At 42.8% G+C, this 11,823-nt stretch overlaps 1 long non-coding RNA gene across 1 annotated transcript; it reads left to right on the top strand.

Annotated features, from left to right (window-relative positions):
- The first annotated feature begins 9,348 nt into the window (after positions 1-9,348).
- Positions 9,349-11,156, top strand: LOC130459415 (uncharacterized). Its single transcript, XR_008918802.1, has 3 exons — positions 9,349-9,398; positions 9,496-9,603; positions 10,164-11,156. It is a non-coding gene; the product is annotated as an uncharacterized lncRNA (long non-coding RNA).
- The last annotated feature ends 667 nt before the right edge of the window (positions 11,157-11,823 follow it).

Here is an 11,823-nt window from a genome sequence, read left to right as displayed (position 1 = left end):
GGATGAAAATTTGGATTTACCTGTGTCGGTGGGATCACTGCGCGAAATTCTGGCGGGATTCCAACAACAAATGAATCAAACCTTCTGACAGCGGATGAGTACCACGTTGCAGGATAAAATACGAAGAAACATGTTGATCTATAACATTGAAAGGGCGGCTCCGTAGAGGCCTCTCAGTCATGGCATCAATCGGATAAGCAGAATGCCACTCAGATCCAACGTATGGAGAGCAGGAGAAAGTTCCCGTCCACAAGCTAGCCGAGGAGACTGTCCTTTGGCAGAGCGCTCGGAGGTCGACCGTGGCCATCAAGCCTTTCTGCCTCGGCGAGAGCAGGCCGTGAGACCACCTTCCCGGGTTAACCCACTGGCCATCATGCGGCCATCCTCTAGACGTTAGGAACACTAAGAAGCGGAATCTGAACTATCAGACACTGGATCTACTCCAGTTATGGAGGATCCCCCATTTTACCCCTCTACTCGAGGACAGACCCAGATGACGCCTAACAGAGTGAGCATGCATCCTCGTATGATCTCCATCCGCCGTGAACCGACTTATCATATTCAGTAGGGGTTGAATAACTTGACGTTGAGGCACATGAGCACTCCCTTCTCTGAGGACATAAGGAACGCCCCGAAAGAACCTAAAGTCAAAACTCCCACCATTGAAGCTTATGACGGCACCACAGACCCAAACATGCACCTAGTTGCATACCGTCACCACATGTATGTTCAAGGAACCAATGAGGCTACATGGTGCAAATACTTTCCTGCCACCCTTAAAGGAGTGGCGTCCAAATGGTTTGAACGATTGCACCCAAGATCAATTGCCTCTTTCGACAAGCTACAAACCCTTTTCTCCACCAGGTTCATGGCACACAAGGAAGAAAGGAAAATAAGCATGCATTTGGGACCCATTCAACAAGGAAAGGATGAGTCGCTGAGAAGCTATGTTAAGCGCTTCAAGCTAGAGGCCGGACAGATCCCGGATCTTCCCGACGGTGTCTCCTTCGATAATTTTATCAGAGGATTGAAGAAAGGATTATTCAAGTTTGACTTGGTTAAGAAGAGTGTTCGGACTATGGCTGAAGTCTTTGACGAGGCAGAAGCATTTATCCACGCAACAGAAATATGTAGCGTGTCCAAGGATGGAAAGACTGGTGAGGCAACAGATTCCTCAAGGAAGAAAGAGAAGATAGGCAGGAAAGCCCCACGAGTAAATGTAACTTGGGCTCTTTCGAAAGTGCATGATACCAATTCTCCTGGACACAATAGAGGACGTCCACAAGAGAGAGAATATTTCGAATACAATACAGACCTTCTCACGATACTGGTGGACGTCGGGGCTAGGTTCGATCTTGAACGGCCCTTCCCCATGAAATCCCCTGCCGAGAGTCGAGACCCTAAGTTGTATTGCCAGTTCCACGTGTAGGGGAATACAGTTAAACATAATAACATGTGCGGAAACAATCCCCAAAGCCAGAAAACATGTATAAAGCACAGATTAAGCAAACTTACATTCGAAGCGTATTTTCCCTAATGATCTGTCAACGAACACGAACTTAGAACTCCACTTGTCGTTCCTCTACATGGTTCACCGATACGATCAGATCCGTCTTGATGACCGTATCTTGGATAATCAATCAAGAGTTTTTGCTTTTGGGAAGAACAATTTTCTCAGAGAGAGAAAACTGAAGAACGTAATTTCTGAATTAGGTTTAGGGTTTGGAAAACTGATTGTGTGTGTTAGGGTGTGGGAAAAATATAATAACTTAATATTATATTGTGTAACCGGCCAAGACAAGGCCTTGATCGGCCACACTTGCACACACGACCACACGGACCCGCGCACAGCCAACACGCTGCAGGCAGAAGCCCACAGTGCGCACAGCCCAGCTGCTGGGCCGTGGGCCTTGCATGCTCGCTGCTGCGTTGCTTGTGTTGCGTGCTCGCGCCCACTTGCGCTCTGGCTGCTCGCCCTTGCTCGCGAGCTTGCTGGCTCGTTGTACCTTGCACGCTTGCGCACTTGGCTCGACGGGCCGGCAACTTCGATGCCCTTCGTATTCGCGACTAATATCTTTCTGATATTATTTATCGTTTCGTATACGACGAATCACCGTCGTACGATACGATTTATTCGTTTTGCCCAGCTTACAAATATTCGCGATACGATATACGATTCCGATGCAAGGTTGTATCGTATAATACGTTTTCCAAAACTAATTCCCGAAAAGCTATTAAATGAATTTCCGATTCATTTAATCCGGTGATCTGTTACGTGCCATTGGTGTGACCTTGTAGGTTCAGTCAAGAGTAAGTTGTGAGCTTAATATTCATTAGAACTCACTGATCGGAAGCATTGCTCCAGCTAGCAGTTCCGATCACTTGATCTCACTGAATTAATTGTTCGCAATTTATCTGAACCTTGGTATTAGACTTAACGCACCTTGGGTGAAGGACATATTTCCTTCAGTCTCCCACTTGTCATTCAGACAAGTGTGCATTCACATTCCTTTGTCACTTAGTGTTACTTGCTGAACATAAGGTAAGATCCTAGCCATCCTTATTAGGTCCAGAAGTGTTTCTCGGATTACAGAGATCAACTATTAAACTTTTATAGAAGGTTAAGCCTTAACCACTCTGAGCACGGCCATGCATTTTACAGTGTCTAGTTCTCCGAGAGGCCTTGTTACACAACAACACCATATCCTATCAAAGATAGGAGGACAATCCATTCTTTCAATCTATGAACACTCACTTTGATTCATAGTACGCCCAATAACTGCTTTTATAGCCTCCTTTTACGGTGCGACGTTTAGCTAGCATCAAAGCGAACTAATTCTCAAACGAGCAGACATAATCTCTCATGTTCTGAGGAACGGTTCTAATAAACATTAATGAGAACTACCTATGACATGACTTTAATCTCTTAAATTGTTCTCATGGTCAATCCGATACAAGATCCAATAAGTATCTATGCAAAATATTCTGACATCCAGTCACTCTAGTTCAAGAAACAGAACCAAAAAATCTACTTCCAATCTAATCTTCATTAGTCATTGGTCGTCCACCTTTCAATGACCTGGATTAGGGATCCTTTGTGATTTCAATATTCAAGTTCACTTATGGGTGTTGTAGGGGGGTTTTTTTCCCGTTCCCTACAAGGGGGCGTTTGAGCCGGCTCGTTTAGAGAACCGTTTGAAATTTTGAACCTCGAAAGAGTCGCCAGCAAACTTTATTTAAGGTCTTGTTTGGAAAGACCGCAAATGACTCTATTTTTGGATAACGCCTTGAATCCTTGAAACGGATGGGTGAGATCCGGGGTCGGGAACGAAAATGCTTATTCGGCAAGCTTTAGAAATATTCAAGTACGTTGGCACAACATTAGTTCGAAAATAAAACCCTAGATTAGACTATGTGGGTTTGAATATTAGGGCAAAATAGAATTTCTAATTGTACGGTGGTCACTTTGATTTAAAGATTGATTTAAGGAACCTAAGGCCGGTTTGTCCAAAAATATCTTTGTTAAGCGTGATGTAACCTTTGTATTTTGTTGTATTTAGCATGTTGGTGATGAAAGCGATAAAGCACATAAATTAACATCACAATACTAAATAAAGTGCGGAATTAGTAAATACAAGACCCCCTAGAAAAGGACTAGGGAGTAGGTTCAGATTGCCTAGAAATGGACTAGGCAAGGAAAGATGCGGAATTGAAAGTGCGGAATTGAAATTGCGGTATTGAAAGTGCGATATTGAAAGTGCGATATTGAAGTGCGATATTGAAAGGTGCGATATTGAAATTGCAATATTGAAAGGTGCATAATTGAAATTTGTACTTGGGCACATGAGATTCGAACGCCAAGCGGCTCCTTAATAATAAGTGCGCCCGACACGAATTCAAAGCCAAAAATCTCAACTTGGGAGAGGTTGCTCAACCCAAATGTCCTAGATTTTGCATATTAAACTTGAAATTGAAAGCTTGAATATTGAAATGTTTGAACTTGAAATGATTGAAATGTTTGAACTTGAAATGATTGAAATTTGAACTTGAAATGATTGAAATTTGAACTTGAAATGATCCTAGTTTAGGGAAATAACTATGAATAACCCTAAACATGGCAAGATCTTTGAAAATTGAAGACTTGAACTTGTATATTGAAAATGGAGTTTTGAATCTCAAAGACTAAACCTTTAAATGTTAAAAGGTGTTTATCTTTGATTACCCCATGCTTGATGGTGATTCTAGCTAGCCCAAGTGATGATTGTAAACAACTTGGACATCCTTGATTCTTTGAAAATTGTATTTTTTATTTTGAAAAAGCTTGTATTTTTGAAAAACATGTGTGATTGTTGCAAGTGGTGTTTTTTATTGATTAAAAACACCAACTTGCTAATCACTTAGAAATCAAAGCAACATAATAGATTAGAATGGGATTCGGATTTACCTAGTTAGATTTAGGCAAGAGCTCCCAATTGCTTTGGAATTTTAGGAATTTTGTATGTGTTTTTGAGGGGTTTTGAGTTGTATTTTGAGACGTAATGTCGAAATTACGACGTTGTATTGTTGTGACCCCCTTTTTTCGATGGAAATGAGGGGTATTTATAGGAGGTGGGAATGGTGCAAAACGCCAGCCAGCGCAGGGCGCTTGGCCAGCGCTGTGCGCTGCTGACGTGGCTTGAATGCCGCCAAAGCAAGGACGGGGAATCGTCCTTGTTTCGTCTTGTAGCGTTGTACCTGTTGTACCAATTGTACTAGGTTTGGCGGTTTGTATTTGCTTGGAGGTTAAGGCATCGTTTAGCGTCTAAAAACAAGACTTTCTCGGGTTTTTGAATTCCGGTTTTACGGGACGGGGCCCGGCATGCTCGGTTTTGTGGGTCGGCGCCCGAATTTGACTTGCCTTATATGATTCTGAGTGGAAAAGGCCTATTAAAACCAATGGAATGGTCTACTAGTTGAGATTGTACTTGGATTTTGAAATTGGATTTTGAAATTGGATTTTGGAAGTTGTATTTTGTACCGAGTTCTGGGAGGGGAACGGTCTCGGGGATTGGATTTTGGACCTTGAATTTGGAAATATTCTTAGCGATTGGGATTTCCGCCTGGAGTTATTCCAATCATCTAACAAGGATAATGTTATCGTCATCAACCCAAAGGGGAGATACGAATTAGGTGTCTACAGAAGCCCCCACTTTGACTGAGCGTTCGGTTAGGAAAGCGCAAGTCAAAGTATTTCAAAAGGGACGGAGAATGATCAAGATGTTCTGCAATCGAGACCACTCTTTGTACGCCGGTACCTGCATAAAACAGGCGTTAGAAAAAAGGATAGAGTCTACCTCGGTGCGGTTGGTGATGACTCCGGTTTGTACTTGTATTTTTCCGCCTTCAGTTCAGGACGGAGCTTGGCATCGAAAATTTGAATTTTTGAATCTTGAATTTTTGAATTTGAATACCCGGAGTTAATCCGTTGGGCATGTGCTTGGCTGGGGATAAGAGATTTTTACTGGCCCTTAGATTTTTGAAATTTCGACTGACTTTCCCGGAGCTTGGGTCCGATGGGAGTTGAGCGCCTGAATCGTTGTATTTTTTGGACTTTGTACTCTTGAAATGTTCATCTGTTTGCACCTGGAGATACAGGTGTATACCCGTATTTTCGATGGATGGTTCGATGCGACGTTTGATGCTTGGTGTGGAAGACCGTAGCAGCAAAGGACGTGCAATCAGCACGAGAGACCGCGCGCGCTGCAGATTCGCGCATGCAGCAGGGCAGCGCGGTGCGCTGGGGCGGTGCTTGGCGCGGGGCTGAGCTATAAAAGCTCCCCTTGCCGTGCCATTTTTAGGCACATCTTCTTGAATTCTTTGCTCTTTCTCTCTCAAAGGTCGATTAAGCTCTTCCCTTGGTCTTGTTCTTGCCTTGTCCATGTAAGTTTTTCATGTTTTTGCTTATGAAATAACTCTAGGATGGCATGTAGTCTTGCTTTTCTCGTACTTTGAAATGATGCTCGTATGCTTTAGCTTCTTGAATCTTGTAGAAAACTGTTTGATAGCCACTTGATCTTGAACGGCTGGAACTTGTACTTTTGATTTTTTTTTTTTTTTGAACTTGTATCTGCTTCAGCAAGGATAGCCTAGGCGTTGATGTAGAACTTGAATACCTGCTTCGGCGTGGGTAGCCTAGGCGTTGGTGTAGGAATTTGAATACCTGCTACGGCGTGGGTAGCCTAGGCGTTGGTGTAGGAATTTGTATCTTGAACTAGAGGTTCACTGGGGATTTTTTGTTTCGAATCTTTTGACTTCGTATAAGCCAGTATAGGATAGCCCCCCCAGTTTAGAATTTTGACACTTTGTATAATACTTGATTTAGTATGCCTCGTCACACTCGGAGGAAGCTCGATGAATCATCTGTGGTTCGAGATGCCGAGGAAGACGCTTCGGATGATGAAGCGGCTGCAATAAATGCGCCAGGTGGGGGTATGGTTCCCCGAGATGCGCCCGCTTTCTCTAGTACTGGTTGGATCCCCTCCGACCTGGTGTTTCGGCCGGATTGGCACTTGTCTCAGCGGCCTCGCGCTGGCATGGTGAGTCTTGTACTGTGTTTTGGGTTTGTATTTTGTAATTGTATAGGTCTTGAGCTAACTCGTTCACCTGTAGGCCGATGGAAAGTTGTTCCGTACTTACTGGTCCTTGGTGGAGGTTCAGAGGGACTTTAAAGCTCTTCGTGCTGATGAGGAGGCTATGGAGATTTGGTCGCAGATGGGCCTGGCCGATTTCTGGCGCACCATGGGAGGTTCTCCGAGAAGAACGGGGATTAAAAACCGTTTGTGGGCTTTGTTAGAGCGGTGGTGGGATACCACCAACACTTTCCACATGGCATGGGTGGAGATTACTATTACCCCTCTTGAATTTGCTATAATTACAGGTCTTCCTTTTTATGAGAGGAATGTGACCTTTGATTCTGAGCTGACGTGGCGCTCGGCCGCTGCCAGGGACTTGCTAGGCCCTGTTGTTGACTTGTCTGATGATGATGCTCACGCTTCCGTGAAGGTGATTGTGGAGGCTATCTGCGGTGGGGGTGTATCTGCGGAGCAGAGGGTTAGGCTTTTCCTCCTAGCCTTGGTGAGCAGAGTGATGGCCCCGAGTAGGAACAGTCGGGTGCACATCAAATTCTTGTCCGCTTTGCGGGACTTGGGAGCTGTTTCGAGCTATAACTGGGGCGGCTTGGCATACAGCCACCTTTTGTACGAGATGAAGCGGGCCTCCCGAACTACATTGGGGAGTGACCCGAGCATGGCTGCTCTGTGGAGCGTGTTGGAGGCATTTGAGACTCCTTGTACTTTGTACTTGTATGCTTGTATTTTGAACTTGACTAATGTTTTTCTTGTTCCTTGAAAGATTTGGATCTATGAGCACTTTCCGACTTTGGCGCCGGAGCGTACTAGAGATGCGGCTTACCTGTATGCTGCCTCTTGGATAGAAGCGGTGCGCGTTGGTGCGTCTGTGGCGGCTTCTCGCGGAGCTTGGAGAGTTCTATCCGCTGAAGATGTAATCTTTTGTACTGTTTTGCTTTCTTGTATTTGTATTTGTATTGTTGCCTGAGTTGTTTGCTTTGCAGGTGGTATGGCGTCCTTTTGCCAACGCGGTTGTTCCTGTCTCGGCTGCTCGTTCCCATTTCCTGTCTGGGCGTCGGGTTTTGCTTCTAGGGGTGTACCGCCATATGTGGTATCTGGGGGAGCGAGTGTCCCTTCAACACCATTCGGGGGATAGGTTTGTCCCCAAGGATCCACCGGAGTCCATGCTGGCTCTGGATGAAGACCTTGCCCGACTCTATGCGGAGGCTAGGGGTGAGGCTGTTTGCCGCTCTTGGAGGGAGCTTGTACACAGGAAGGGTAGCTATGATGACTTCCTGAGGAGGTTGGCCCCACCAGTACGCTTCGTACTGCCGGTGAGCTTTTGAACTTTGTATCTTGTATTCTTGTATTCTTGTATTGATTGCATGATTGTATGATTGTATGATTGTATTATTGTATGTAGGAGGAGGAGGTTGATCCTGAGGACATTCCTCATGCTGATAGGATCCTCCGCTATGAGAACTCGGACGGGGAAGAGGTGGTGGAGACCATTCCTTGGGCTTCTCCTCCGCATCGGAAATCATATGATGCTGTACCTGAGCATTACGCCCCTGTAAGTACTGTTGCATTTTTGAAACTGTTTGTAACTTTGTATGGGAAAATTTCTCTTGAACTTTGTATGCAGGCGCCTCGAGTGAGAGTGCGTCGCTGGATGCTCTTGCTTGATTCTTGGTTGTGCCAAGCTGACCCGGAAGCTTTCTGGCCGGAACAGAGAGGTACCTCACTTGATCTTGAAACTTGTATTCTGGAAATTTGAACTGGGAGGTTGATTCTTGAAATTGTATTTTGTATAGGAGCGCCGTCGAGACCGTAGAGACTCTATTGACAGGGAGCCTCAGGCGGAGACGTCCTCGGGACAGGAGGGACCGAGCTTGGAGCTGGGACGAGGGTCCGGTGCTGGTGCTCATCAGAGGCATTCTGATGCTGAGCGGGGAGCTTCCCGTTTTGTACATGTTGATCCCACCAGGCATTCATTTGGGGGTGCTAGCGGTTCACGGCCTTTTGTTCCTCCTTCCGGTTACTACTTCGGAGGAAGTGGTCCTCAACCTTGGGGTGCATGTTCATGGGCTTGCTACGCGGAGATGGAGAGGATGCGTCAGACTCAGATGTTTGGGTCGTACCCGTATATGCCGATGCCGCCGCCTTATCTGTAATCCCCCGTAATTTTATATATTTTGTTTATATATTTTAACGTATATTAATACATTTAAATATAATTTACGGATTTCAGAAATGAATGTGTAATTAAAATATAATTATTTTATTTCATTTTGAATAATTTTAACGATTTATGAAATCAAAATGTATTTTTGAATTTTACGTTAAAACGAATTCGAATTTCGAAATCACGTTCGATTGAAATTAGCAAGCAACCCTAACCATTTCGGATTCAATAACCTAAACCCTACTCCTAGCCCAATTGGGTAAAAGCCCAAACCAATAAAAATACTCCCTCCCCTTTTCTAATGCACGTGAACCCAAAGAAACACAAAAAAAAAAACCTCCTCTTGCTCCTTCACTGTTCACGTAACAAGCACCAAACCCTCAACACCCTCCTCCTTGCTGCCGCTGCTCACGCCGCCGGACCCACCAGCACGTCACCGGCATCCCGTCGCCACTGGTAACGCCCACCTTCTCTCTTGTCGTTCTCTTTCTCTTGTTCGTTTTCTTGATCTCCTCCTCAACCGGTTCTTGTTCTCGCACAGCACCACCACCACGCTAAGCGCTCGTGGTTCGGCAATAACCGCCGTCCTCGTCGTCCACCCTTGCACGGTAGATTCCTCCTCCTTATTTCCGTTCTCCCGTCGTGTTTTCCTTTCTTTCGTTTCCTTTTCATGGCTCTCAAACCATGCCTTGATTGTTTTGCCAGCAACACCACCTCGCCGCACCGCCGCGTGCCGCCCAGCCTTCCTCGCCGCACCGCCGCGTGCCGCCCAGCCTTCCTCGTCGCCGGCAGTTCTCCCCCTTCCCTTATTCGGTTAAACCCTTAAACCCTAGACTAATTGAATGTCTTAATTATATATATTTTTAGCTTAAATTATGATTCTTGAATTTAGATTATAAGTCTCATGGTTTAATTTGCAAATTTCAGATTTTTACACGTGCGTAATTGAATTATTAATTTTCAGATTCGTATATTATAATTTAAACAATATTATTTTATTTTCAGATTATATAAATGCATTGAAATATTAGTTTTTTGATTGATTAAAGTATGAAATTCAAGGTTTTTATGATTGTAAATCATGGTAGGTCGAGTATGGATTATTAAATTTGTTGTTTCAATGTACTAGGGACGTAGATTGACCATGGTGAAGCTTTTAAATGAATCTATAGTGCGGAAAATTTAAAGTACGATGTTTGCAAAAGTTTTCAACGAATTTCAATAACTAATTCAACAATTATGATTCTAGGAAATCAAATGTTTAAGTTTTGATATTGGGGAAAGTTCTAAATATGCTTAGGATGCAATTAGAATGCTTTATTATGGTTGTCAATGATCAGAAATTGATTGAGATTATTTATTGGTTGTTTTAGGCGGAGAATTCTCTTTAGGCGACTTTTGAAAGTGTTAAAGTGGCCTATCAGTTTGTTTACACAAGGTACGTACATACCTGTGTGCTTGGAATGTGTGCTAATTGTTGAAACCATGTGTATTATTGATGAACCTGGTTATGTTAATGTTGTTGATGAACTTAGTCGGGTTGAAACTGCATGTTTGATACTGTTGGATGAACATATTAAACCTTTATTGCATTTTGAGGATTTTAACATGTTAGTATGGAAGATTGATGCAAACATGTTTGATTGGGAACGCTAGATTGTTTAGTATATAATTCAGATCAGTTAATTGTTGTTCCCTTTTTAGCTTTTCACTACTTTATGAGGGCGGAGGACCTCATTTAGTAAGTTGAAACCTTATACCCATATTCAGGGGTTAATTAGTATTAAAGAAAAGATTGGAGTTAATTGGAATGAGTCTTGTTAGATGCCTTTGTGATCACTTACTCAATTCCAAGATAAAAACAGTTATAAATAAATGTGAGTTGCATGCCTTATGTGATTGTTGAGTCATAACAGGGTGTCAATTTGTAAATCATGTAAAGTGAAACTGAGTAGCAATAGCTTTAGACTGTGCACGTCTAAAGTGACGGACAAACAGGAGTTGGGGTTCATGGTGGTAGCCCATGGCCTTTCATTCGGACCGGATTGATCACCGCGTCCTATTTTCAGTCAAACGTTCCTCGATATCGCAGGTCACTGAGGTTACGGAGTCGCGCCCGTACCTCGCCTAGCTAGAAAACTCGGTCCATTGCCTATTTAAATTAAAATAATGTTATTGTTATAAAAAGTCTAGTCCAGTCTAGCTTAGTCTAGTTAGGTATGGTCGTTAGATTATCATGCTTTGTTTGCCCTTAATTATGTTTAATAGTATCATGTTAGGATTTTTATTGCTTTAGTATGTAGTACTCAGCTTTGCTGATTACGTGCTTGTTTGTGTGTGTTGATCATGGCTATGCCTTATTGATCCTGTGATGACCCATTTCTGGTGAGCAGTCTCTAAGGGTCAATAAGCATTGCCCATCTACAGGTTTGAAGATGATGCATCATTGGGATCGGGATTAGAGAGCTTGTAGTTCTATTTGTTTAATTAAGTGATTCAATTTGTTAACTTGAATTTGAAACTTGTCGTACTATTCGTATTTCCTTATTTCAGTTAATTGTTTTGGACCTAATATGTAATAGATTAATTATGAACCCAAAAGTTAGTTTTATGTTTTCCGCTGCAAAATTCTGAATAAGCCGTACGTTTTTACACGGGCGATAATACTTTGATAATTCCCTACAGTTATATTTAAAAAGAGGTTATTTTAGAAAATGGGAATTGTCGGGGTGTTACAAAGTGGTATCAGAGCCAAAGGTTTTACTGACATTTCGTGTCTACCTTTTATATCTTAGGCGCCTAACCAACTAATTAGTTATGTAAAAGTAATTTCACACTAGTGAATAAATTTAAAGTTATTAGCTAGAAATGTTTGAATTTATTTTAATATTGACTCTTGAATCGTGCTTTGAAATACGTTTTTATGCGAATAAATGTATTTCGATTCTTTTGAAATTTAAATTAATATTTCAAAAAAAAAAAAAAAAAAAAAAAAAAAAAAAAAAAAAAAAAAAATTATTTAGTTATTTATCG

The sequence above is a fragment of the Spinacia oleracea genome, chromosome 4, assembly GCF_020520425.1.
Source record: "Spinacia oleracea cultivar Varoflay chromosome 4, BTI_SOV_V1, whole genome shotgun sequence".
Taxonomy (NCBI): Eukaryota; Viridiplantae; Streptophyta; class Magnoliopsida; order Caryophyllales; family Amaranthaceae; genus Spinacia; species Spinacia oleracea.
The sequence above is the reverse complement of the archived record's forward strand: the minus strand, read 5'-3'. Positions and strand labels throughout refer to the sequence as shown.